This window comes from Panthera leo, chromosome C1 (assembly GCF_018350215.1).
Source record: "Panthera leo isolate Ple1 chromosome C1, P.leo_Ple1_pat1.1, whole genome shotgun sequence".
Classification (NCBI taxonomy): Eukaryota; Metazoa; Chordata; class Mammalia; order Carnivora; family Felidae; genus Panthera; species Panthera leo.
The window spans coordinates 208,295,851-208,322,999 of NC_056686.1; the positions used below are offsets into that span (position 1 = coordinate 208,295,851).

The 27,149-nt window shown below is 40.3% G+C and overlaps 1 long non-coding RNA gene across 1 annotated transcript; it reads right to left on the reverse strand.

Moving 5' to 3' along the window:
* Nucleotides 1-7,704: 7,704 nt before the first annotated feature.
* On the reverse strand, nt 7,705-11,486 carry LOC122226307. Its single transcript, XR_006205579.1, has 3 exons — nt 11,399-11,486; nt 9,091-9,151; nt 7,705-7,787 (listed from the first exon to the last, which is right to left on the reverse strand). It is a non-coding gene; the product is annotated as an uncharacterized LOC122226307 (long non-coding RNA).
* Nucleotides 11,487-27,149: the final 15,663 nt, after the last annotated feature.

The following is a 27,149-nucleotide window of genomic DNA, read 5'->3' on the forward strand; positions in this document are numbered from 1 at the left end:
TGTAAATCTTTTTATGCCTAGTCACAAATTTAATCTTTGGCTAAGCTCTGGTTTTCAGCCTTTCCATTGTTTTGCCTTGCAAAGCTTAGCGTGAATCTGAATTATTACCAAAAATGATCATCGCTTAAATTGAACTATATTTTCTGTCTCTCTCTCTGTCTCTCTCTCTGTCTCTGTCTCTGTCTCTATCACCCACACACACATACACACACACACACACAAAATTCATTTGAAGCAAACATCAACCAATAGGTTTTACTCCCAGACACCTGATAGAGTGAAAGAGAGAGAGACAAAAAGAGAAGCAGAAAGAGTACAGAGTCGCTCCTGGCAATCTGTGAACAAATGGGTTTTCTCTCCACCTCCCTCCTTGTCAATGCGTTAAGAATACTACTTTCTAATGCTTTTGCAGGACTCCAAAGATTATCACCACCATGTTTCAGAATCACACATAGATTTATAATTTCCATGCTAAACCAAGGGCCAGCCTGAACCTCAGGATATGCCTTGTTCTTGCTTCTTCCCGCTATTCAAGAAACTCCTAATGTGGAAGTCATCGGAAGCTTGAAGGGACCAAACACAAAGCCACAATGCTTTTCTCCTCCTAAACCCCTCCTTAAGAGTCACCTCTAGCCAACTGCTTTTACCTACCTCGGCCTCCTCCAGACAGCTTAATCCCAACCTACAATATTGAACATTCCTGACTCCTACATTCCACTGACCCCCTAATCCTTTAAATCTCTTCCCTACTCCCCTTTTCTACATTCCTTGGATTTATCAAACTTTTGTAATTCAGGATTAGTTTGCATATTTACTTTGGGTCACTCTGGGATACACAGAACTATTCTAGTGTTCAGTTGAGTTTGCATACCCTGAAGAAGTTAGAGATAGGTGACCAATAAATCAGAGATTAGGACACTATCAAGTGTCCTAAATACTCAATTTAGCATGCCAGATTTGGCAAATAAAAACACAAGGTATCCAATTAAATTTGAATTTCAGATAACCAACGTCTTTTGTAGAAGCATGTCCTTTGCAATATTCAGGGCATACTTAGAACCAAACTGTATTTGTTGTTTACCTGACATTCAGGTTTATCTACACACTCAGTATTTTATCTGGCAACCTTAGCTGAGTCTGGACATGGTGAGAACGAAGTCAAGACTCAATTAACCAATAGTATCGCAAAAGCACCGCTCAACAAAATGGGAGAGGATCCATGTGTGCCTTGCCTCAGAGCTTAGAAGAGAGTCTGTAACAAGAAGGGCAAATCAAGGCATGAAGCTTCTCTTCCCTTGCCCAACACCCATGGCCAACATCCTTGATCAGTCAAGACACCTTTTTCTGGCTTCAGCACAGCCCCTCAGGCATCCATTACAAATCAATCAGATCTTGCTTGTGAGATGAAACATTTTTGTAATCCTTGGCCTAGACAGGACTGAGAATATGGAGGTACACAGAATTACTCAGGCTTAGTTCGCAGGCAAATCTCAGTGCATTTTCTTACGTTCCCTGAAAAGCAGGGGTGGGGGGGAACCTATCACCTTAAAAAGCTATAAAATTCAGATTTGTCACTAGATAACTCAATCGGGGCCTTGATAATAAATGATTCTCTTGTAGTGGCTCTGAAATATGGATTACAATCTACCCCAGCTCTCCTGATAATGCACATTCTTTGATTCTTACAGCCAAATGATGCATAATTCATATACTGTCATTTTTACATACATTGAATGATCACATGTTGGCCACCTGGTGAAGGAAGGCATGAGTTAAAGGTACTAAAATAGTGTATTTCCAAAATTAAATTCTTGTTTCAGTAGAGCTTCCTGATGACTCTAATCCAGGGTCCCACATCACCGTGTGGTGCTAGAAGGTTGCACAACTTGTAGAATTCCTGCAGATTTCAGGAAGCATACTTGGTTATCGATGTGGTCTTAACGTGGTCATGGTTTCCAAATGCCTTCTACTTATGAATTACTTTTGGCTTGACTTCTCCATTCACAATGAACTTTGTTGTGGATTGTTTGGTTAACCCCAGTGTGTATAGTGATATATGCTTCTATCAATGGTACTGGAAGACCATAATTTTGCAGTCACTAGACTTTAAGTCATGTATACATTGTGATTCAAATCTGAGTCATCTCTACCACTCTGCTAAGGCAAACCACAAAAATTTGCTTATACAGTGACACGTTCCCTATTATTACTATATTCTTTTCTCTCTGTAGAGTGATAACGGATAGGATAAGTGGGCTTTGGGGTCTTTTGCCCTGCCAATCACACTATAGAAGTTGCTGGAGAAATGTTTTTCTAGAATAGTGATTGGCAACTGTAATCAAGTGATACTAAGTACTAATACATTAATGATATCATTAGGTCAAATTTTTCAAATCAAGAAAAATGTCATAGCAAGAAACATTAATTTTATGATAATGAAATTTCAAGCAAAATCATATCGCTGTTTTGTTAATTAGACTAAGCGTGATTGACTCTAGTTCGTTTTCCACGAATATTTGTCTCTCTTTCCTTTATTCTTATGCTTACAGACAGTTGCTGGCAATCAAGGAATGGCGAAAGCCAGATCTTTTTTAAAAATATATAGGAAAAAATATCTTTGAATTGACAATCTGTTTTCCAGGTAATTTATTTTTCCTGAAAACTGGGAAAGTACTTCCTGTATTCTAATTCAGGGCTAGGCCTCTTTGGTTTCACCAGGAGCACAAAACAGATATCACAAGCTATTGGTGACTTATGAAATCAGTGGAATAAGTATTGACCAGTCTTTTTTTTTTTAACTTTGTTTATTTATTGAGGGGGGGAGGGGCAGAGAGAGAGAGAGAGAGAGAGAGAGAATCCCAAGCAGGCTCTACACTGATGCGGGGCTCGAACTCACGAACCATGAGATCATGAGATCGTGACCTGAGCCAAAGCCAGATGCTTAACCAACTGAGCCACCCAGATGCCCCCAGTATTTTTCTTTTCAGAATTGGACATAATGGCACAGCATAGCATAGACCACATACATTTTTCGCCCTGAAAATTTTTCTTCAGGTGCATTTGCATGCATACACATCTTCCAGGTCACAATATAGAATGAATGTCTTGCCATGTGGGAGGGTTTGGGTTAAAAAACCTGAAAAACATTATTCTAGAGTAGTGTTTCTCAAAGTCAATGCATAAAAATTACCTGGGAATGTTGTGAAAATGCAGTTTCTGATTCAGTAGATCAATGGTAGGGCATTACATTTTGCATTTCCAGAAAAGTCTGAAGTGGTTTTGATGCTGTTGGTCCAGCGGATCACAGGTGGAGTAGCCACAGCCTAGAGAAAGAGCCACAAGCCACGTGCAGAGGAAGACTAGCCCTCTACAGGAAGAGCGAAAGAAACCCCATTTCCCTATATACCCCATGGGGGATACCCAGGTAGCAGGAGGAGGTTCCCACCAAAGAATCTGACTAAGGTAGTTCTTTCTACCAGAGCCTAAGCCTGCTTATCTCCCTCCTTCTGTTGTCTCCTCCCCTCTCCTCCTACTGTGCGTCACCAAAAAAAAAAATATATATATACACACATATATATATGTATATGTATATATACACACACACACACACACACACACACACACACACACAATGGAGTATTACTTGGCAATCAAAAAGAATGAAATCTTGCCATTTGCAACTACATGGATGGAACTGGAAGGTATTATGCTAAGTGAAATTAGTCAGTCAAAGACAAAAATCATATGACTTCACTCCTATGAGGACTTTAAGAGACAAAACAGATGAACAGAAGGGAAGGAAAACAAAAATAATATAAAAACAGGGAGGGGGACAAAACAGAAGAGACTCATAAATATGGAGAACAAACTGAGGGTTGCTGGAGGGGTCGTGGGAGGGGGGATGGGCTAAATGGGTAAGCAGCACTAAGGAATCTGCTCCTGAAATCATTGTTGCACTAGATGCTAACTAATTGGGATGTAAATTTTTAAAAAATGATAATAAATAAAATTAAAAAAAAATAAAAAAATGTGGAAAGATTGTTGACGCAAGTCACTGACATGAAACAGCTCAGCAAGGAGCAGTGCACAGTCGATGAGAACTCTGAGCTAGAGTCACCCCACTATGTGGTTTCCACCCCGTCATTCAAGTGATCTGTCCAAACACAAACCCGACGGTCCCACTTCCGTGGTTCCTCGCCGTGTGTGGACTGAGTCCCCTCTCAGGACATGCTCTGCGTCCCTCCAGCCTTGTCTTCATTCACTCCAGTTCCCAGAACCCAGCTGCCTTTTCTGGTCACCTGTCTGTTCTCGCACCATCTGGGTGCATCCTCTTCATCCTTCAAAATTCCCCTTTGAATGTTTTCCTAACTATTCACTTCCGGTACACACATGCGCACACACACACACACACACACACACACACCCCTCTGGTTAGATAAGGGCAGCGGTTCCCAATCCTGGCTGCATATTGCAATGTCGGTGTGACTTTTAACAATTTTTACGCCTGGCCCTGCTTTTAGAGATTTAACTGGACCTACCTGGGTGTGTGCGTGTGCGCGTGTGTGCCTTCCAGCGGGAGCTGTGTCCCTGGTAAAAGAGAATTCCAAGTTCCCGCATTAGTCGTTAACTACCTTTACAGGGTTTACTGCCTGTCCTGGTACTCTAAATATACTTGCCACTGGAGCATTTTCAGTTGACATCACGTGGTGGTCAATGATATTTCTTTCATTTTAGGATATATTTGTTCTTCAAAAACTGTTCCAGCTAAACATCAACACCTTTCTCGGTGAATTGCTGATTTGCCCTAAATAGAAGTGTTATATGTCCCCTTTAACTGCTGCCCTATAAATGTTTGGACTCTGCATATTATGTTTTCGGTGTTCCCAAAGCCATCCTTAAGCTCTTGGCTATATCTGGGTCAAGTGCGAAGGTAGTCTAACAATGGTATTATTCTTATAGATATTATTCAGGATTAGTGAAGAATGATTTGACAAGCACCCAAAACATATTTTCTCCTTTGATGATATAATCTCAAGATTTCCAGAACACCAAAAAAGCTTCCTTGTATTGGAACTCTGTCAATAACTACAGGGCACTGGGTGATTACTATGGTGTTTTATGAGAATTTCTCATTTTGCATGTACACCTTCCAAAGATGTAGAAAAACTACCGTGGATTCATCTGCGAAGAATGAGTTACATCCAAAGAAGTTTCACAGCATGGAAGACAGGCTACTCCTAGAGCAAATTTTTCTATTTTGTTACCTGGCAGAGATTATGTTTCTGGAACTTGATAGGTAAATACCGTTTATTTATCTTTCCTTAAAGAGCTTAGAGGTGGCTAACTGCTAGCTGAGTATTATTGAGAGACTCTTAATTCAATTCATTGACTTATTTTTATGACATGCCGCTCGAAATCTCCCTTCTGATAAAAGATATGATATTAAAAAAAAATTTAAAAAAAAGATGTGATATTAATACACATCATCCTTGTCCACTAAACGTTTTTTTTTTTTTCTTTTCCTTGGACTCTTCTGAGTTGACCAACTCCAAAATATTTTGCCGGAGGATGAGCATAACTGTCCAGTAGAAACTCATTGTTTTTAAGTCACTCATTGTTTTTAGTTAGATGATAAAAATCCTATCAGTCAGTTTCCCTTATTAGTCTCTCTCTCTCTCTCTCTCTCTCTCTCTCTCTCTCTATATATATATATATATATATATATGTATATATATATGAATTTGATTTTGTCAAAGTCTCAGTAATCATAGAACAAGGTTTTTCTAAAATGCTAAAAATGGCTTAGGAAAGATTCCTCAAAGACCCACTAAGTCCCTGCTGGCACCACCTAATTCTCGGTTTCATAACAAAAAGAGCTAGAAGGAATAACAATTGAGTAGAAGGAAAAAAGAGGCTACAAAAAAAAATTTTTTTTTAAGCTCTTCAAATTGCACAATTAGGACACATCCGGAATAACAAACCTTGGAGAGACAGCATTGCAGTATTTGTTTTGCAGAATAGAACTCTAAGAACTGGTTTGTTTACTAGAAGCTTTTGCTGCTGCCATCATCCTTTTATAAATAATGTGTTCGCGTATATGGAGACAAGTAGCTTCCTGTATTAAAATTGTGCAACTGTTCCCTGGCTCTAAAAGTTTCATTGTCTGTATGAATGCTGATACATGTAGCCTAGAATTCCTATTAATGTGTGATTTACATACCTACCCCCGGGAAATATTTACCCCCCCCCACTTCTTTCGAACACTCAATTGCATATTTGTCCTTGTGTCACGTGGGAGAAATCTGAGAGGAATTTAGGACTTTTGCCAAATTCTCTAAATTCTTTAATTCAAACAGTTTTAGTACGATGAAACAGGACATCCGAAGGGTATCCTCTGAGCAGAAAGACACCTCCTTATCAAAAGAATACAGTAAAACAAGCCCTTGTTCCAGGGCACTTGACTGGACTGTGAGAAGGATGGCATGCTGGATTGTTACAGAAAATTCCTTCCCAAAACAACTTGAGCCAACTCTAAATATCAGTCTCCATCACATGGCTCAGCCAGGAAGTTAGTTTGTGCAGAGAGTGGAGCTGAGATGTCCTGTACCAAGGGACCTAGGTTAGTGCTATTGAAAGTTTCCTCCAGGGGCTAATGCTGGTCTACAAAATGTCTATTACCTGTCCATAGTACCATATGCATGGAAATTGAAAGTATTCAGAAACTTTTTAGCCAATGACTTGCCTAATCAACAGACTGATGTTTGTCAGTCTTTCCTTTCCTTGGAAATAAACCATAAAACCTCATCATTCACCATATATAGTGTGAAAAGCCATGATGTGGGTGTTCCTTAAGGCACTTCTAGATTGTGGCCGTCAAGGGAGTCATTGGTGATGGATGGGTGTAGCTGTGGAAAGAGCCATTCGAACACAAAAAAGACAGCTGCCTAGGGTGTCCCCCACTATTTGAAATCTTCCCATAGAAATCATTCCCTGGTGAGGAGGGATACCATCACTGTTACCCAACAAACATCAGGAAGACTGTTGGAGCTTTTTTGTTTTTTGGTTTTGGGGGGGTGGGGGGTTGACATTACACCATGGAAAAAATGAAAAAAGAGTAATTTCTCGAGGAAATGGTACTGGAGACTGCCCCCCCTCAATTAGATGGGGGCTCAAGATAATTAGCAACAAATTCTAAACTGGTAACTGGTCCACAGAATTTCAGCTGAGATACAGTAATATAGTAAAAGATTCTTCATTCTGCATGTTCATTGTCCAGAAGAATTTTAAATAGAATTAAGAACACAGTGGATTGGCGTATCTGTTATTCTACCAAAAAGTTAGATGAACTTAGACTTTCCCAGAATCTGGGAACTATCATAAAAGAATTATGGCTCAGGGATAGTTCTTCAAATCCTGTTCCCTTCTTAATTGCATGAAACTTAAAATAAAATATGTATAAACTAGAAATATCCAAAACTACTAAGGCAAGCCATTTCAGTATGGTCTGTGACTGGCAGAGTCTGACTGCTTGTTGAGAGCCAGGCCATTTTCAATATTAATCTATCAGTGAACATTATATGGAATATTGTCAGAAAAAAATGAGAAAGACTTCCATTTGGCCCCATAAGGCATTTTTCAAATTAGGATGACACTCCAAGTAACTTTAAGGACATCTTATACCCATTAAAGTGCATCTTATGCCAATTTATTTGATTTGCAAAACTAATTGGTGCTGCCCAAAGGTGAATATTTTAATGCTTGAGGTTCTCCATGATATCCTTAAGCATCTGAAAAGGAAAGGATGCTGAATGTCATATCTACTCAGACTTATTGGCACTAGTTGCCTGGAGATATCAAAGCTAACCATAGGAGGAAATATCTAGAAGTCTCATGGGCACTGACTTTCTATTTCTCAAAGTAGAACATCAATAAAACGAGCTGTATTCCATTTTTTTTCATGCTTATTTTTGAGAGAGAGAGAGAGAGAGAGAAAGAGACAGAGCATGAGCGGGGGAGGAACATTTTCTTTTTTTCTTTCCTTTATTTTAATGCTTATTTATTTTTGAGGGAGAGAGAGAGAGAGAGAGCGTGCAGGGGAAGGGCAGAGAGAGAGAGAGGGAGACACAGAATCCAAAGCAGGCTCCAGGCTCTGAGGTGTCAGCACAGAGTCTGATGCAGGGCTCGAACCCATGAGCCCTGAGATCATGAGATCGTGAGATCATGACCTGAGCCGAAGTCAGGTGTTTGACTGTGCCACCCAGGCGCCCCAGTGAGCTGTATTCTAATGATTTTAACTGAATGCATTTTTGAGGATTCCATGAACATGTTGCCCGAGTCTATGAGAAAAATGTGTATTTTGCAACTTTTTGTCTAGGCAGGACTTTAAGAGCTACTAGGAAACATTGAGATTCACCATTCCCATCTGACCCCCATTAGGACAGTTGAATAGCACTACATGAAATCTGCCAGAAACGCACCTATTACATCCCCCAAAATAACATTTCAGAATTGACTCCCAATTTTTGATGTTTGACTGAGAGCCTAGGCTGAGCACTTGTGTGTGTTCTACCATTAACTGTAAAGGTTAAGATGTAGAGTTTCTACTCAACATGCCAGGAGGCTAAGACAATAAAATCCCATCTCTCCTGCCTGCCTCTGTCTATAGATACAGCCAATGTTGAATAGAAAATGTCACATGATAAAACGAGTGCACATTGTCCAGAATGTTACAGAGGCATTTGGTAGTTACATAAAGTGGACACATTCATAGCAAACAGCTGGAAAGCTACTCCTTACCAAACGATAGGAGAGAGATTTAAATAAAGCCCCTGCTAAAACGCAATTTACAAGAACTTTTACCAATAAAGAAACTGGTGAGGCAAATAACCAAAAGATCTCCAGTTGGATAGATGGATCGATAACTTGAGCATCAGTAGAATTTTTAGCCACAATAGAATAATCCCCCTCATCATAAATTCAAAATCTCAGCATTACATTGTAGAGCAGGGACACCAAAGGAAAAGAAGCCGTCTGTGATTAGATGACCTTACCATCCATTCATACTGGAGACACCCCCATGAACATATTTACCTGTTATTCAAATACAGTTATGGTTGAACCTGCATTCAAATATTTGAAGTGTTTTCTTATCCTAGAAAAAAAATGATAACAGAAATAAAGAACTTCTATGATGTTTCAATTTTGCCAAGAGACATGTTTATCTTAAGCAATGTAAGAGAAATATTTCCCCCCCCTTCTCCTCTTTCTCCTCCTTCTCTAGCTCTTCTCCTCCTCCTCCTTTTCTTTATTCTTTTTCTTGTCCTTCTTATGTACCTTTTCCACCTCAAAAAGATGTCAGAGCCAATAACAACAGCCTTAGAAGTTTCCTTGGGGGGAGGGGGGGGAAGGGAGGGTGGTGTCATCTGTTGAAAATTCCACATTTAGAAAATAAAAGCGACTGTTCAGCATCAATTGGGAACTGTTCCCTCTCCAACACCAAGCCTAAAGAGTCCCCCTGCTGGGCCACCAGTGAGGATGGCTGGTTCCCTAGGACATCTTTGCAACCCCCTTCACTTTGTAAACATTGTGATGACTGGTAGCAGACCCAGGACCAGACTCTTCCCTTCTTCCCTTCCTGATGCCTTCTGTCCAGTAACGAAATTCACCAAGAAAGAGGAAAACAATTAGACAAATATTACACTTTAACGCCATCTCCCTCTAGATACAGAAAATTTGTAAATGTCAGAGAATGCCTTTAATCCCAGAGAAGGCTAAGAGGAAGGGGCAGGAGTAGAAAGCAGTGAAAGCTTGTGTTCTAAATATGAATATCAGTTTCGAAAAGCTCTCTGTTCCTGAACTTGAATAAGTTCATTTAACCTCCCTGCTCGCATTTTACCACCCAGATTGGAGGGGCTAATTCAAAACAGAACTAATCTGAGCACCCCACTGAGGTTAGCATTTCTAAAATGCTTTGCACTGTATAAAAGGGGGATCTAGGTGCCAAAGGCTATTACGGTCCACTCCTGCCATGTTTCAAATTGACCTCTAACCTTTGATACAATGGAGTGTGAAACCAGCTTTAAGATCTATGTAATGCCAAACTGGCTGCAAGGGAAAATAGAAAAAAAATGAGCCTGGCTGAGTAAGCTCTACCATACCACAATTTCACCGTTGAACCAAAAGTAGTACAAATTCAAATTGTAGGGTGTAGAGAGCCTAAACTTTGAAGTCCGTGCCCTGGAAAGTGAAAGGGAGAGCTTGCTTATATGTGCAAGTTAACCCTTAGTTAAGACAGGATCAGGAAACAGAACTCCTGCTGTTCCTACAGGCACATCTCTTGAGTTATTGAGTTCAACTAACTGTAATAATATTCATAATGATGACGGTTGCAGTCCCGTCTTAATGATTCCTATTACATACCCTGAGGTGTGCTAAATGTGTGGCATGCATTACCTCACATGCACGTCAGGACTCCACAATCAAGGAGGGTATCTTATTACTCCCATATTACACAGAAGGTATATGGAGGCTAAATACATTGTTTGGAGCCACTTGGAGAGTAATCAGGGAAGCCACGATCCAAGTTCAGGCCACCTGATTTCCTGGAGCACCAACCATGACCGAACATCTATTCTGAGGCAAAAATATTTGGTTGGGAACCAGCGGACGGGTAGGAGGACGCCGTAGCACACTATTTCTCTCAACACTTGCCTGACGCTGAAAACATTTACCTTTCAACGTTCCGTGACTCTCGGGGCTGTAGCCTAAAGGGTTTTACAGGAATGTGCGGGCTGCAGATGAGTCTCCAGTCCTTGCCATACCTTCTTTGCAAAATTCTCGTTCAAGTCTATAATACTCTCAGCCAGATCCCTTTCATGTTGTGAAGGTTTTCTTTAGAGAATTTTATTACATATGAGTCCCCAAGCCCACAGGGCCACTGTCCTCTCTAATCCTAGTTCTTGTCTTATAGTTAAAGGAAGAAGGAGAAGATATTTTTTTCCCCTTGAGAAGAAGGACTGGCTTCGGAGTACCTTTGGCCATTGGACCTCTATACCACCTACCACAGCCATGGCACTCCTCATTACACTCTCGAACACACAGATGCCCTCCCTTTGCGTCCCCAGGCCACCCCAAACACTCCTGATGGTTTGGAAAATTTCCCAAAGAAACACAACACTCCGCCTTAACTTTTTTTTTTTTTTTGTTGGCTTTCACCTACTTTTCTCCTCCTCTCTAGACCCTACATTTTATTTCCAAAAGGTTCTGGAGAAAACTACTTCTAGGTAATTAGAAATTTGAGAAACGTTTCCAACTAAAAGCCAAAAAAAAATTTTTTTTTATTAAAAAAAAGTTCCCTGTCACTTTAAAGGGAGACGTTATTTTTTATACAGTGACTCACATTTCTGTGGTCAAAATCTTCTTTCCCAATCATGATAATCTCCCAACTCAGTGTCAGGCGTTTGAGATTCCCTTCCTTTCCGTAGCTGGATTCTAGTTATGACAGATACAAAAATCGGAGTAAGTGACTCTTTATATTCTGATTCCTTATAAAACACTGCAAAGAAATTATGTGTAATGTGCTATATCATGAGTTGCTTTGTTTCTATTTTTTTAATGTTTATTTATTTCTGAGAGAGAGAGAGAGAGAGAGAGAGAGAGAGAAGGTGAGGGGCAGAGACAGAGGGAGACACAGAATCTGAAGCAGCCTCCAGGCTCTGAGCTGTCAGCACAGAACCTGACACAGGGCTCAAACCCATGAACCATGAGATCATGACCTGTGCCGAAGTTGGTCACTTAGCCAACTGAGTCACCCAGGCGCCCCTACCTTGATTTCTCCTATTAAAGCATCTTCTTCTACATTAATGAGGTTTACCATTGTCTAAGTATCTATTCATAGTCACGAGAAACCAACAAGAGAAAAACCAGAAAGGGCTGAGATAAAACCTGGCAAGGTCAGTGAGACCTGGCAGAGAGTTCTGCATACCTTAGGAGGACCTAAGTGTAGGAGTGAAGGTAGAAGGAGTGGGTAAGAATAGAGGAATAATAAAATACTATTGAAAATCCAATTTGGAGTAACTGGGCCAATCAAACAGAATGAGCAAAGCTAAAAGAGCTGAATTCAGGAGCCAAGTCTAGAAGTCCAGGCTGAGCAGAGGAAGGGCAGAGGTCAAACCTAAAACCTGCCCACATAGCTAGAATTCTGGAATTCAAATGAGAAAGGAGAAAACTGGACATTTCAAAAGACTTGAAAGCACATCTCAACAACTAGAGTGGGAAGGTTCAACCAAGACAAGCCTTGTCTGAAACACCGTACTACACTGCCCAACAGGGGCTAATGGGAGGTGTCCCTCCCACAGATGGACAATGCTCAATGACTGAGCAAAGGTAGAAACCCAGCAACCCAGATCACCTTCTCAGGGAATGTATTGTCTTCTCGCAGGCAAATCTGTATAAAGAATAATAATGTATCTATTGACTAGAACCAAAGAATGTAGAGTCAGTAAATGTAAATGGCCTCCTTTTTAGTACTACTATACTTACATTAGAAAGGAGTAGTGTTCATTTATGACACTTTTCCAGGTATCCTACAGACGGAACATTTTGGTTCTGAACTGATTCTGTAGAGCTGCTCTGAGAGATGATGCTCAGGCTTAGGGTAAGGCTCCTGACCATTTATCCAAGCAATATCCTTTTCACTTCTGCCAAGAGCAGCTAACCTTTGCTAATCCAGTTCAAGAACTCAACCTCTGCCCCTCATTAATAAAATCTGAGAGGAGGGGCGGCATGCTAGAAAGAATAATAGCCCCCCAAAGATGTCCAGACTCTAATCCCTAGAACTCAGGAATGTGTTCTGTTACATGACAAGGGAGAATAAAGGTTGCATATGGAATTGTGTTTGCCTATCAGCTAACATTAAATGGAGAGATTATACCAGATAATCTGAGTGGGCCCAATGTAATCACAAGGGATTTTTTTAAGTGCAAGAAGGGGGCAGAAGAGACGTCAGAGTCAGAGAAGGAGATGTAATGCTGAACGTAAACGTTGGAATAATACACATGAGAAGGACCCAATACCCCATTGCTGGCTTCAAAATTGGAAGGGAGCCACGGGACAGGAAATGTCAGAAGCCTCTAGAAGCTGGAAAAGGCACGGAAGCAGGTTCTCCCCTACAATTTCCAGAAGGGAACACATGCCTGCCAATACTGTCATTTTAGCCTAGTGAGACCCACAACAGATTTCTGGCCTACAAAACTGTAAGATAATAAATTTATGTTTCATAAGCTATAAGTTTACAGTGATGTTTTAAGCTTCTGTAGAAAACGTAATTTTCAAAATGTACCAAATAGTCCTGAGCCATCAATGAAGCATTCTGATGCAAGACAGGAGGGTTTCCCATGCAGAGAAAAGTTCCCATATTAAAGATTGCAATTGGGGTCTTCCCACATGTATAAGATGACAAGGCCACAAATGCCTTTCGGGTACAAGGAATGTGTTGCTATGCAATATAATGGCGAAGAATCTAGGTTGAGAAGTCAGACAAAACTAGTTAGCAAGCATTGCCAACATATAATTATCCAGAAAGGACTATATATATGCTGTTTATTCTGGGATGTGGATTGTTTGAAGAATGCAACTTTTCTACCCCTCCTTGCTCTCCATCTCTCAGACATAGAAAGGGGAAAAAGACCAATTTTTCCAATTCAGACTCACAACTCTAAGACTGTCAAGAAGCAAAGAGTCCTAGGTGGAAGATGGCATTGTTTATTGCTCCCGAAATTCACTCATGGCTTTTAGGCAAAGGGTCAGGTATTCCAAATCCTTGATATCAGAGAAAAGCGTAATTCCCAATCCATGTAGAAACATGTCCATTAAATATTACTTTTAATATTGAAGAATACTGTTTCTCAAGCTTTGTATAAAGAACACAGATTTCCAAAGATAGCATCATTTCACTTGCCACTTTTCCTGATGGAAGGGAAAGAAGAGGTCTTTCCAAATCAGCTATAATGGAGCCCACTACTCCTGTATGCTTCCTACTTATAAGATAAAATGATTTGGAAGATAATTTTTCTAAGCGAACATTGGTCAATTCTACCCAACAAAAGTTCTCTTTGTATCACTTTATTAAACTCTTTTCTTCCTAAGAAATATAGAGCAAAGGAAGTAGAAAAACGTGTTGTAAGAAAGCTGAGAAAATAGTAGAATATTCATAGAAAAGAGAGATCATGATGCCACGCAAGCTGCATAAGGCCCCTTTGTACCCCGGGGGCATCTGGGGGAAGCCACATGTGTATGTTGCAATGGAATCACGTCATCGTTTCTCTGAATCTGAGGGGAGGGTTTGCTCTATATAAATTGTGGTCACAGAAGCTAACTGAGCTCCCTTCTGTTACATTTGTGGCCAGGAGAAGAATTGCACGTAATTATGCATCTTTGTTGACCACGCGTGGAAACAAATCCTGGAAATGAAACCAACTCTTCTATCAAGGTCTCCAAGTACAAATCCGCCAAATTTACCAGACCTCGAGGGGATGAATTTGGAAGAATGGCGCTTCCCTGGAAATGGTTCTCCAAGGTGCGTAGGTCAATAGAGGACGGAATCTAGCGCCGTGAGACAGGGAGCCAGGAGAGAGTATCTGGGAATAACATCGTAAATGAAGGACCACTTCAGCCACCTAATACATCTGCGGCAGCTGTTTTGGCACCCAGTTATCGAGTTCACAAAGACTTATTTAACAGTGCAAACACACAACGCGGTGTGTGTATCTGTGTATGTTTTTAATGACCTACACACAGGCTACTATTTTATAGTGACTTCCAGCAGAGAGAGGAAAAAAACAAGATTCAACTATAGAATCTGTCTATATTTAATATTTCTGTTAGTTTTCTGTCTGCCAGTCTGGCAGATTGGCCCGATTGGAAAAACAACATCTATGATTGCTGAAGCAGTTCCTGGCTACATTTGGCACCCTTAATCCCTGTACGACACAGAAATCCCTGTCTGCAAATCTAAGGCAAAAGAGGCTAGCCTTTGTGGGTCACCAAGACTTATCTGTTCGTCTTTATTTCAAAGTCCAAATTCTAGTGTCATTCCTCAATGCGATAGCATAACAGTGCACAGCATTTCACAAAAACAACGCACACTCTATGCAAATCCTCGGGTTGACTGGGTGTCATCCATCCTGGGTCACCAGAAAAAAAATGAATCTGTCTCCTGTTTTCTGCTTTTTGTTTTGTTTTTCTAAGACCAAGAAGAAGAAGAAGAAAAAAAACCCAAACTTTTGTTCATTTCACTCGAACTCTATTTTTAACAGGAGTAGAATTAAAGTGGTTTTTCTATACATTGATATACGAATAAGAAAAGTTCAACTGACATCATGTGCTTTTGATTGCTGTTTGGCCAACAAAACTCCAAAGTGCGGTGAAAATGTTTAAAAAGTACTGAACCTGAGATTGGAAGTGCCAAGTCTGAAACTTGGTCCTGACTCTTAGGAGCTGGGAGAGATTTGACAAGTCACTCAACGCTCTGAGTCACCCAGCCTCACATTATTGGCACATCAGATAGGATTCCACGTCTGGTAAAAGACAAAGTCCCATTCAAATGTAACATGATATACTAGAAAATTGAGAGAGGACACATTAGTCTGTAGGTAGTATTTAAATCAAAGCTTACCGTCAAATAAAGCTATAACTCTTAAAAAGAAAAAAGGCTGAAAATCTTATTTCCAACCTTCATCAGTGTTCATCTGTGCTCCTGTCGAGGGAAGAAACTGGAATATTTGGTCCCACATCTAATTAGGTCCTGGAAATTCAGCAAGATGTGAATGGAAGTTTTGTTTCTATGCAAGAAATCCTGGCAACTAGAACATCTTTTTTTTTTTTTTTTTTTTTTTTCAGCACATCAACATTCCATACCACAAATTACTGGCATAGATTGCCTGCAGAATCAGCTACCTTACCTTTAACCCTTTGGCTGCCAAAGGATGGGAAGTACACATTATTAGCAGAGACAATGGCCCAGGGGATCGGCACAGGGGAAGACTGAGAGTATCTTGAATGAGGCTTTGGATTGGTTATATGAATAAAGCATGAGCTTTAAAGTCGGACTGTGGTCATTTCAATCTTGATTACACCATTTTCCTTTTCCCATCTGTAGACTGGCATAACAATAATCCACAGGATAGTCGTGTCGTCGTGAAGTTTAATAAGATAATTTCAGATGAGTGCCCCAAATGGCCAGCAGCACTCAATAAAGGGGTTGCTATCATTCTTAATATCAACGGTGAGCTAATGTTTTGAAATGTTTTAATGCCCACCCAAATTTCCTATGCCTGAAAAACTGTTAGTTATGAAACAAATGAAAATATACAATAGTATCTAAATAATAGCACATTCATATTTATTTTTTTAGAATAAGTACATTTTTGCAGGGAAAAGAGCTCCACTCTTCCCCCTTCACACATGCATTAGCTCAAGCTGGAAAACTAATGTATTCTAACTTTTTTTCTTTAATCAGCTTTCAAATCCTCTCAATCTAATCTCTAAAACCCTCCCTCGGAGGCCCCCTCCCTGCTCTCCTCCCTGCCCTGGACCTCACCACCGTTCTTTCCAACCACATCTCAGTCTCTTATTTTGTCCCCATGCTTCCAATCTCCTCCCAGACCCATGCTCTATACTGCCACCCGTTTCTGGAACTGTGACCTGACCCCTGGGCACTGTGAAGACTGATCTTCCAATAAGATCTCATTAACCAAAATATTCAAATTCCTGAGTGTGATATACAGTTCGCTTCACAAAGTGGCCCTAGGTAACCTTTCAGGCTCATATACAGTGGGAAGTTCCAATGGGAACTTCTCCCACCTCAGCGGACACTGGATGCCAAAGAGGCTGATGTGAGTTAGCAGAGGTAGGCAAAGGAAATAAGGACCCTGAGTGCCTTAACCACCTCCCCCGACCCCATGTAGAATAGTAAAATGGGCCTGAAGGTGGACAGAGGGAATCTTGTGGAATATTTCTACTAAGGAGGCTGTTGCCAAGCAGAGTCTCACCCTTACCTTTTTGGAAAGGTACGGGGGGATCCTACCTCCTAAACTTCTCCATCAAGAAAAGACTTGCCACCCCAGCTGCTAGGAGGGCTCATGGCACACTGCTTTCAGCTGTCAGCCCTTTCAGGGACTCCTTCTAGTGCAGATAAAAGCCTATTTCAGGATCCCACCCTGTCAGGGTGGCCGCATCCAACGAAGAAGCCAGTGATGTATAGAGCCACGCTATCTCAGTCTATGAAGTTAACTCCAAAGGGCCACTTTAGCACCAGAGCTTCTCCTGTGCTCACCTGAGGCCACCTGAGGCCTCCTTCACAGCTGGACAACTCCCTCTGCCCAATCCTACATCCCCTTTCCTTCAACAGGTGTTAATCCTATGGACCGTTCCCATAAACATTTTACATGTTAAATTTCCCCTGAGAGCCAGCTTCCAAAGGAATCAAACCTGCAATAGCGTGTTCTAGAGGCTTGTTTTCAAACACATCTGCCTGGAAGTCTGTATGTCCCTTGAGGGCAGAGATGGATATTAATGCATCTTTGCATTGCTGAGAGCTGGCACCTGAGAAGCGGCACAGGACTTTTTAATTAAAGACATCAAAACCAGGATGAGAAAGTGAAATGCAAACTTTCAAATCAGCACAGGAAGACTTTTCTATGAAGGAGTTCTTTAACAGGAGGAGTTTCTCATTTTTTTTTTAAAGTTTATTTTAAGAGAGAGAGAGAGAGTATGAGCAGAGGAGGGCCAGAGAGAGGGAGAGTGAAGGAAACCCATGCAGGCCCCATGGTTAGCACAGAGCCCAATGCAGGGCCCAAACTTCCAAAGCTGTAGATCCTGACCTGAGCCAAAAGCAAGAGTCATGTGCTTAACTGACTGAGCCCCCCAGGTTCCCCAAGGATTTCTCATTGTAAAAGAGAAATGTTTGTTTGTTTGTTTGTTTGTTTGTTTGTTTTCTATTATCATTTCTATGAGAACATATTTTCCCAACGCATTCATGGTCTACCTGTAGGCCTCATTCTTAGCTGTAGAAGTGAGGTAATTTACCTGCTCACTTAGGTAACCATATGACTTAAGGATACTCATCCATTTGTATTTGCATGTGTAGAGAGACGTATTTATTTTATTTATTTATTTTTTTTAATATATGAAATTTATTGTCAAATTGGTTTCCATACAACACCCAGTGCTCATCCCAAAAGATGCCCTCTTCAATGCCCATCACCTACCCTTCCCTCCTTCCCACCCCCCCCCCCATCAACCCTGAGTTTGTTCTTACTTTTTAAGAGTAGAGAGACATATTTAGAATAACACTCCTGGATTTTCTCCACCCTCATTTTTCCCCAGTGGAGGAGACTGACTTACCAGCTAAGTCTGGTAATAGGAAATGATCCTTCCTCTTCCCCAGCTGATTTGGAGTCTCCCTGCCTAACAAAAGCCATTGTCCATTGTCCTCTCTACTTCTGCAAGCTGTACAGAGGAGGCCTCCAAAGATGATGTAGCTTCTAAGCACTGCCAGAGAGCAGGTGGGTATAGTCGTCTACTTTAAGGGTAGGTTAGCAAGTCCACTTGGCAAACACACTTGTGTTAGTTATCTATTGCTTAGGGAAACATTGTCCCTAACTTACCTGCTTCAAACAACTTATTATCTCCCAGTATCTACGGGTCAGGAATCTTGACATGGCTTCCCGGGATCCTCTGCTTCAGGGTTTCTCAAAAGGCTGCAATCAAGGTGTCAGCCAGAGCTGGGATTTCATCTGAGGGCTCAGCTGGAGAAATAACTGCTTCCAAGCTCACCTGGCTGTGGATAGGATCAGTTTCTTGCACCATATTGGGCTCAGGGCCTCAGTTCCTCACGGGCTGTTGTCCAAAGTCTGCCCTCGAGTTCTTGCCACTTGAGTGTCTCCATCTTGCTTCATCAATGCCAGTAAGGAAGAGGATCAAAAGAGATTCTACTAGTAAAATAGAAGTTACAATTATATATATATAATTATGCGTATATATACACACATATGTAAAATTATATATAATTTTACATATGTGTGTATATATATATATAGGCATAACTGTCACCATATTCCATTTGTGAAACAAGTTACTGGGTCTCAAGGGGAAGAGATTGTACATGCATGTGAATACCAAGGGGTGGATGTCATTGGAGGTCATGTCAGAAGCTGCCATCTGCAACCCCTAAGGCCTACTGTCCAGCAGTTTTATCAAAAATCATAAAGATGTGGGGTGCCTGGGTTGCTCAGTTGGCTAAGCATCTGACTTCAGGCCAGGTCATGATCTTGAGGTTCTTGGGTTCAAGTCCCGTGTTGGGCTCTGCGCTGACAACTCAGAGCCTGGAGCCTACTTCAGATTCTGCATTTCTGCCTCTCTCTCTCTCTCTCTCTCTCTCTCTCTCTCTCCCTCCCTCCCCCACTCATGTTCTCTCTCTCTCTAAAATCAATAAACATTAAAAAAAAATAAAGATGTTATTTTTATTCCCACAGGTCTGATTCCAATGCCCATGTCTCTATTGGCTGCAGTCTCAGGAGGGGAAGAAGAATGCCATTTATTGCCCGTTTATTGTTGCTCACAGCTGGGCAACCTTTCAGTGGCAAGGAAGGTTGATCTCTAGCCCTTTTCTTGACTCTGAACATGTATCCCAGCATAAGGCAGAATCTTTCTGGGAATATTTATCTTACTCTGTAGCAAATATGCACTACGCTTACCCTTATAAAAACTTGAAGGAAATTCACCCCATATTCCCAACTGGGCCAGTGATCTCACACAACCACATGCTAAGGCGAAATGTATACTTGTCATTCCAGCTCCCAGGGGACAGAAATACTAAAGACTCATGTGACTCTGGAGAAATGGCACTTCTCAGAGAGCATGTGATGCCAAAACCCAAACCACGTCTGAGTCACAGAGAAGCGTTGAGAAGTGGGCCATGTACGTATCACCGTAAAGGTCCTGTCCATATTGAAGCCAATCCAAAGGATAAGATTGACTGAGTTACAGAAGTCCTTCTGTGCTCAGGAAGCATTCTCAAGTGCCATGCGTAAGATAGTGACATTTATACACTGGAAATGAGTTTCAGAGCTAAGCTGGAAGCAGCTAAGCATGACTTGGGACATTTGTATACCTTGCCCTAAGACATTGAAATTACTAGGCTCTAGTACAATAGGGCTAATTGAGTGTAAAGGCAAAGCTACATAAAGCCCACAATGAAAGCTGAGTCTGGGTTATTCCCTTTTCACCAGGACCTATATATGGCAAAATGCTAGCGATATGTGTTTATAGGTTGTTGTATAGGTATATGTTTAGATGTTTGATTCCTAGGCTTCTGTTGTTTGTTGTTTGGCTACTAACCGCCTTTCCAATTCTTGGCTTTTACCTACATTACAATATATGTGATTGCCACATAAGCATTCTAGCTAGATAAGGAGCTACAGTTTTTTAACTATTTGGTAAAAAATATCCCACAAGAATACCAAGATGAGAACCACAGCCAACAACGGAAACAAAGGACTAAATTAGATGAACATTTCTTGATGGGGTAGGGTAACAAGTGCTAGACATCTTGTGTTCAAATAGGAAAGGAAAATCTCAAGAGAAATCTCACATAGCTTAGATCATACCATGGCTCAGTAAATGCTAGGCTTTTTCATTACGTTCCTTCTGAAGATACAGACCATTTCTCTGGGAAGTTGTGCTACCTTGAAATTTCAAGAAGAAGCCATGCCCTGTTTACAAACTTCTAGAATCTGTGTTTTACCAGGATCTCCAGGTGATTTGCATACACATCAGAATTTGTGAAATGCTTCTCTAAAACATTTCTTTGTAGGGCTGGCTCTCAAAGGGAATAGAACATTGGAGGAGTTGTTGTTGTTGTTGTTTTGTTTGTTTGTTTTTGAAGAGAGAAATTAGAGAATGCAATATTACTCTAGCACCCTTCCTAGAGATATACCAAGACAGAAGGATGACTCTGGAGTCCTGTAAAATGTGATCTATATTCAACCTCATTCAGACGAGACACTCTTTCTTTTCCATTAGGGCTGACTTCACAAGTACATTCGGTAGAAGGGTACCAAATGGGTAGAAGGGTACACTGGCCCTAGAAAAAGGTCTTTGTGCCGCACCCAAAAGCTCCACAAAACTTCTTGCCATTGAAATTGGTTTGCCAATAAAGATCAAGGCTCAAAAATTTCTATCCTAAAAAAACTAATATGAAATTTGCACTAAGCTAGAAGAAACCACAATGTTAGTTATCAGAGCACTAAATGTAATAAGGAAGGGGTGAGAAAGGACACGTTTCCCAGAACTTAAAATGGAAAGGAAGGAAAATGGCAGAGGTGAAGGAAGAGACAAGAAAGGAAAGCTGGTGTTCCATGTAGCGTCCCATACAGGCTACGATTCTGGACTGAGAAAGCCCTTGTGGTCCAGAGTCGTAGCCTACAGAGAGTGGCAGCAGTCACTCTGGTAAACTAAATTCCGGGAATATGAAGTACCTGCACTAGAAAGGTCTGAGTGCCTCCGGGGTACCTATACTTAATTATTCTTTGGCACAGCTATTTATACCACTGCCTAAATTGCTATTGTCAGGAACACTAAAGCGTTCCTTCTGTAGTGACCATTTTTGTATTTGTTTGCTTGTTTTCAGACTCTGCAGGCACATCCTCTATTTCCAATATTAGCTCCATAACTGGGGATTCACCTTCCGGTCGCTCTTGGCCAAGCGTGTCACTACTTCCACTCAAAAGCACAGAATACGGCAAATGCAAACCATTAGCCTAATGATGGGGATGAGTCCAGAGAACTGCGCATAAGTCAACGAAAACAAAATAGGAGCATGGACCTTGGCAGGAACTTCCAGCAAAAAGACCCTTTTTCATTTGAGTTGACTTGAAACCGTAGAGCATGACGCTAAGCAGCCATTTTGATAGTACAAGGAGAGCACCTGCACAAGTCTAGAGACCGAAAAGAAAGATGCCACTCTTTTGAGGACCCAACTCAAGTCTCACCGAAAGCCAGTCCTACACACTGTAAACTGCATAAATCAATAGATTGTTTCTTTTCCCTCAAAAAAACCTGGGTTTAAATACTTATCTCTCGGAACCAAGTAAGTCCTAACAGATAAAGCTACTCTCGAGGGGAAATCCTAGGAGGAAGAAGAACAAGTTAGCTGAGGGTACAATAAAATAAAGGAACAAATGAAAATGCAGCGCTCTAAATAAAATGTGGGCATAAGAGTACTCTTGTGAACACTAAGCTTTCCTACTTTCTTCTGTAAATAAGTATATAGCCCACAAATAAATTTACAAAGCAAGCTCTTTAGTAAACATTAAGAAATTAACTTGTAGTGGTAAAACTCCACTTGTTCCCATTCCTTTATGGCAGGAATACCGTCATCCGTCACTTAGGTGAAAAGGCACCAGATTTCCAAAGGCACAGTTTAACTACTTGGTATCTCTACTTCACAGATTTAGCGCAATTTAATTTTAATATACAAACAGCAGTAGAAGTTAAGGTGCACACTCTCAGCTATCTTGTCCTCTTATTAAAATCTTACTTCCGTAGAGAAAGCTATGAGAGTAGAAGAAATAAGGAGAAAATACTTAATGGATTTCCCCAAAATATTGGAAACAAAATGTAATTATAGTGAATATAATGAGTGTATGGCCCAGGTTAATATGTCTGGGTTGTTTCTTATCAGTGAAACAATGTTGGGAACTGAGTTAGGAGTCTATTTCATATAAGATATTAGATGGTGTAAAAGACATAAGCAGCAATAATAAATCAGTGTCAGGGTTTCTGACAGTGCATAATGTAATACCAGGCATAGAGTGGCATTCTATCTTGAGCCACTTAAACCACTTACACCCCTAAAGGAAATGCCAGTCACGTGTCCCCAATAACAAGTTTCCACAACACCAGAGATTTCCAGCATGCCATTGCTTTTTAGAGACAATATGCAAAAATGCTTCTGAACATGGATTCATTTTAATATGAATCATTTTTAGAGGGAGCTAAGCATTCTGTATCAAATCAGGAATGAGAGTTGCAGCCAATGAAGATGGAAAAAAAAAAAAAAAGGAGATAGCTTATCCCTTACTGCTGGCAAAGCCAATTAGGCGTATCTTTGTTTCATGACAGCTATATAAAGAGTTGGGAGTTGGGAGTGTGGGCATTTGATATGGATGTGCAAACTAATTCTTTCTGTTGGCTCACATAAATAACATTTAGTGGATATCCGGTAGATGTTTTTTGGCCTCACTTCCCCAAACCATGTAAGGCAACGCAATTTAATACCTGCAGTGGGTTTTTTTGTCTCTTATCCAAAAAATTACAAGCACTTCTTCAAATAGAGTATTTAAGATGTGTTGAGATATCAATCCTGATTCATTGGAATATTCAAGCCGAAACCAAGATCAGGCTCACATTTGCGTTATGTGCTTGCTGACTTTGACTTTTCTTTCTGCATTTCTGCCGTGTCCTAACTAGCAATCCGGTAACTGTTCGGTGTACAAATTCAGCACCAGCATGAATTTTCTGATTGTAATTGAATTTCTTTTATTATGCTTAAATCTTTGCAATTTGTTTATCAGTCTCCTCCGCTAAACTGTGAGCTCCTAGAAAATAAAATTGTCACGTGTGTTGACTCGGGTTCCACTATAAACACACAACTGAGAACTCGACGGCTTGTGAAATAAATTTAGTATTGGCTTCTACAGAGAAGTATATTAAGCATTTTCCTTAATGTTTTATTAAGGAAGCCCCACAGGGAAGGTTAAGTAGGATTCTTCTGGCCAGCACTCATTTGTATTTTACAAACACGTATTTTTTTGAAGTTCTCTTAAGCATAAAACCTGTGGCAATAGCAGTCAGTATTTCCTGACTTTTGAGTCCCGTAAAATGCCAGACCCTCTCAATCCTTTATTTCTCTTCTTTTCACAACTGCTTTCCATGGTAATGAACTTACTATTTAAATATTATAAATAAGGAAACTAATACTTCCTTAGTAACTAGAGGACTTAGTTGTGTTCCCAAGGCCACGCAATCTGAAACTTCCATCCTCGTTCTTAACTATTTTACTATGCTCCAACCATTAGGTTCTGTATTCTGATGACCATGAGAAGTAATAGGGAAACAGGCACGTGGAAACAGGCACGTGGGTAATTAACTGTACTATAACCTCTGATCTTTCTTCCTTTTTGTTTCTTAGTTTCAGGAATAAAATCAACCACATAAACTCATGCAATCCCAAGTGTATATATGGAAGTAGATCACAGGAGATTTTAAATCAGAAAATCGTTGGACTCCCGCAGGTTGCTCTGTTCTCAACGATCGTAGATGCACAGAGGGAGCAATGAGTCTTGCAGCGGTCGGGGATCGGTGGGTCTGAAAAGTGAGTTTAGCATGGGATAGCAACGTTTCCTGTTGTGTCGGTGGCTCCTTCTGTTTCAAGAGATGTAAAAAGGACAAAGGAAAAAACGTACGAGCATTATCTATGACAAGTGGAGAAGCTGGTCTAGACAGGCAAATAATTAATAGTGACTATGCATTTGAACACAAAATGTTACTTGATATTTTCATATAAAGTTACAATCATTTTATTAACATTAAAGAGTATTTCTGTCAAGCAAAATAAGGAAACTGATTCCTCGAAACTAACACTAGGAAAAAAAAAAGTTTATATAAGGTTAAATTCATTTTGTTTCTTTTATAAAGAATCTAAATTGAATTCAAGAGTTAGCAAGTAATGTGTGAGACCAATTAGGGAACTACCAGAATGGCTGTGTTATTGAATATTCTAGAAACCCCAGTCTGTCTTTCTGAGCCCTTTTCAATAGACCAACAAGGGACTAAATGGATAAAAGTCAGAGTAGGGAGGAAATTAAAGTCAGTTTTCAAAAACCCAATAGTAGGAGATACTTTATCAAAAATAACTCATGACTTGATGGGGAAAAGTATCCTTTTCTTCAGTCATGTCTAGCTTTCCAAATATTTTCCCTGCCAAAGCCAACCATCAAAAAGTAAGAGAATAGCAATCTTGGAAAACATTGCTGCTGAGATTTGAAGAACTCTGAGCTAATTTCTGAGCTCCACAATATCCACAATACATTCCCAAATATAACGCATAGTAACCATTGGTGAAACAAGCCACAGACACCTGAACAGAATCAATCAGGACCACAGACCCCAAAATTTGAATACAGTTGTATGAGAAAGCATCCAGAGTCAGTTCTGTGGCTTCTTCTGTATCATGGTCCACAGTCATATAAACTATATTTATGCCCAATACTTTACAATGCTTTCAATCATCACAACATCTTTGTAGGGTAAGCAAATCTTGTTCTCATGCTCAAGATGAAGAAGGTGAGGCTCAGAATGTTTCGGGGATTTCCATGGCCACATAGACAATGTAGAGAACCACGATTCCAACTTTTTCATGACTTTTCACCAACCTAGGCAATGTCTCAAATATGTTAACATGAAAATTCTCAGATATTTCTAAATGCTTTGGAATGTTTCTACATTGAGGATATATTGTTTTCCCTGTGTCAGCAATCTATATAGATAATAATTCCATTTATACTCTCAAAATATTGTGGTGTTGTTATGTATAATCAGGCAATCTTAAACCAGGATGTGGTATGTTTTCCATCTGGTCAAAATATATACATTAGCAAATATGTTTAAAATATAAGCATATTATAGAATATGCGACAAACACTGGAAGGGCTGAAGCTGGAGTCAAAATATAGGTTTTAAGTCAGCTGCATTTCAAACTAAGTAACCCTGGGAAAATCCTTTGTCTTTTTAGAAGTTTTTTCCGCCTATGAAAAGGGGAGCTGATTGGTCCGCTCTGAACCAGCTTGGGGGTCTCATTCATCTCTCGTTATTGTTTTAACTATTTATTTGTCATGGTTTTTCAAAGTAATGTACACATTCACATAATATATTAAAAATCAAAGAGAAAAGAAGGTTTTCAATGAAAGGTATGCCAGTAAGCTGGAGCTGCCATAACAAAATATCAGTGGCTGAGAGGATTGAATGACAGAAGCCGATCTCTTCACAGTTCTGGAGGCTGGAAGTCCAAGATCAGTGTGCCAGCATGATCAGGTTCTGAGAGAGCTCTCTTCCTGGTTTGCGGAAGGCCACATTCTTGCTGTGTAATCCCATGGCCAAGTAGAACAGTAGAGGGTGAGGGGGATCTCTGTCTTCTTACAGGCCACCATCTTGTCAATGAGGGGTCCACCCTATGACCTCATTAACCTTTATCTTTTAAAGATGCTATCTCTAGATACAGTCACATTGGGGTTTAGAGCTTCAGCAGAGGAATTTGAGGTGGGGACACAGTTCAGCCCATTGCAAAAAGTAATAGCTTCTTCTCTGTATTTAATCTATTTATAATAGCCACTTTTAAAAGTGGTTTTATTCTTGCGAAGGGATTTTCATATCTTTTCTACGTGTATTGCGGGGCTCTCAGACTTACAGGCTCTTTGCCTTTTTCGGGCAAGTGGCCTCTGTCCTGAGGGCCCAGATAATAAAGTGTGGAAGCTTTGCTCTGAGACACCATCTCTCCCCACACCTGCCATAAAGTTGATTCTATATCCTTAATAAAAACTTCAGTTTGGGAGAGTGGATTGCTCAATTGGAAAAAAAAATTCTCTCTGGAGGTAGGAGAAGAAAGACGATTGGGTGGGACTAATTCATCTATATACAGAATTTAAATTATTCCCTACATTTCCAACTGCCTTCTCATCCCCATGTCTCCTCACCCCTGCAGAGTCTGACACCTGCATTCTTTGTCGGCTGCATCTTCCTCTGAGAGTGGTCAAGTCTATGACTGTTCTGAAATATAGAACATATAGTGGATGTTCTGTATTTCATTATCCAAGAATTTTTTTGAAATATCTTGTTTGTTTAAGTTTGCCCCAGCGAGATTTTTTTTCTAGGTTAATATTTGATTTTTATTCCTTTATTATCATTTTTATTAAGTCTCTAGAGGCAGAAAAAATTAGTTCATGTGCAGAGTTCACCATTTTCAATGGGAAGCCTGTTTACACTTAATAATTGAAAATTTACTTAATTAGCTATCCATGCCGTACTCAACAAGA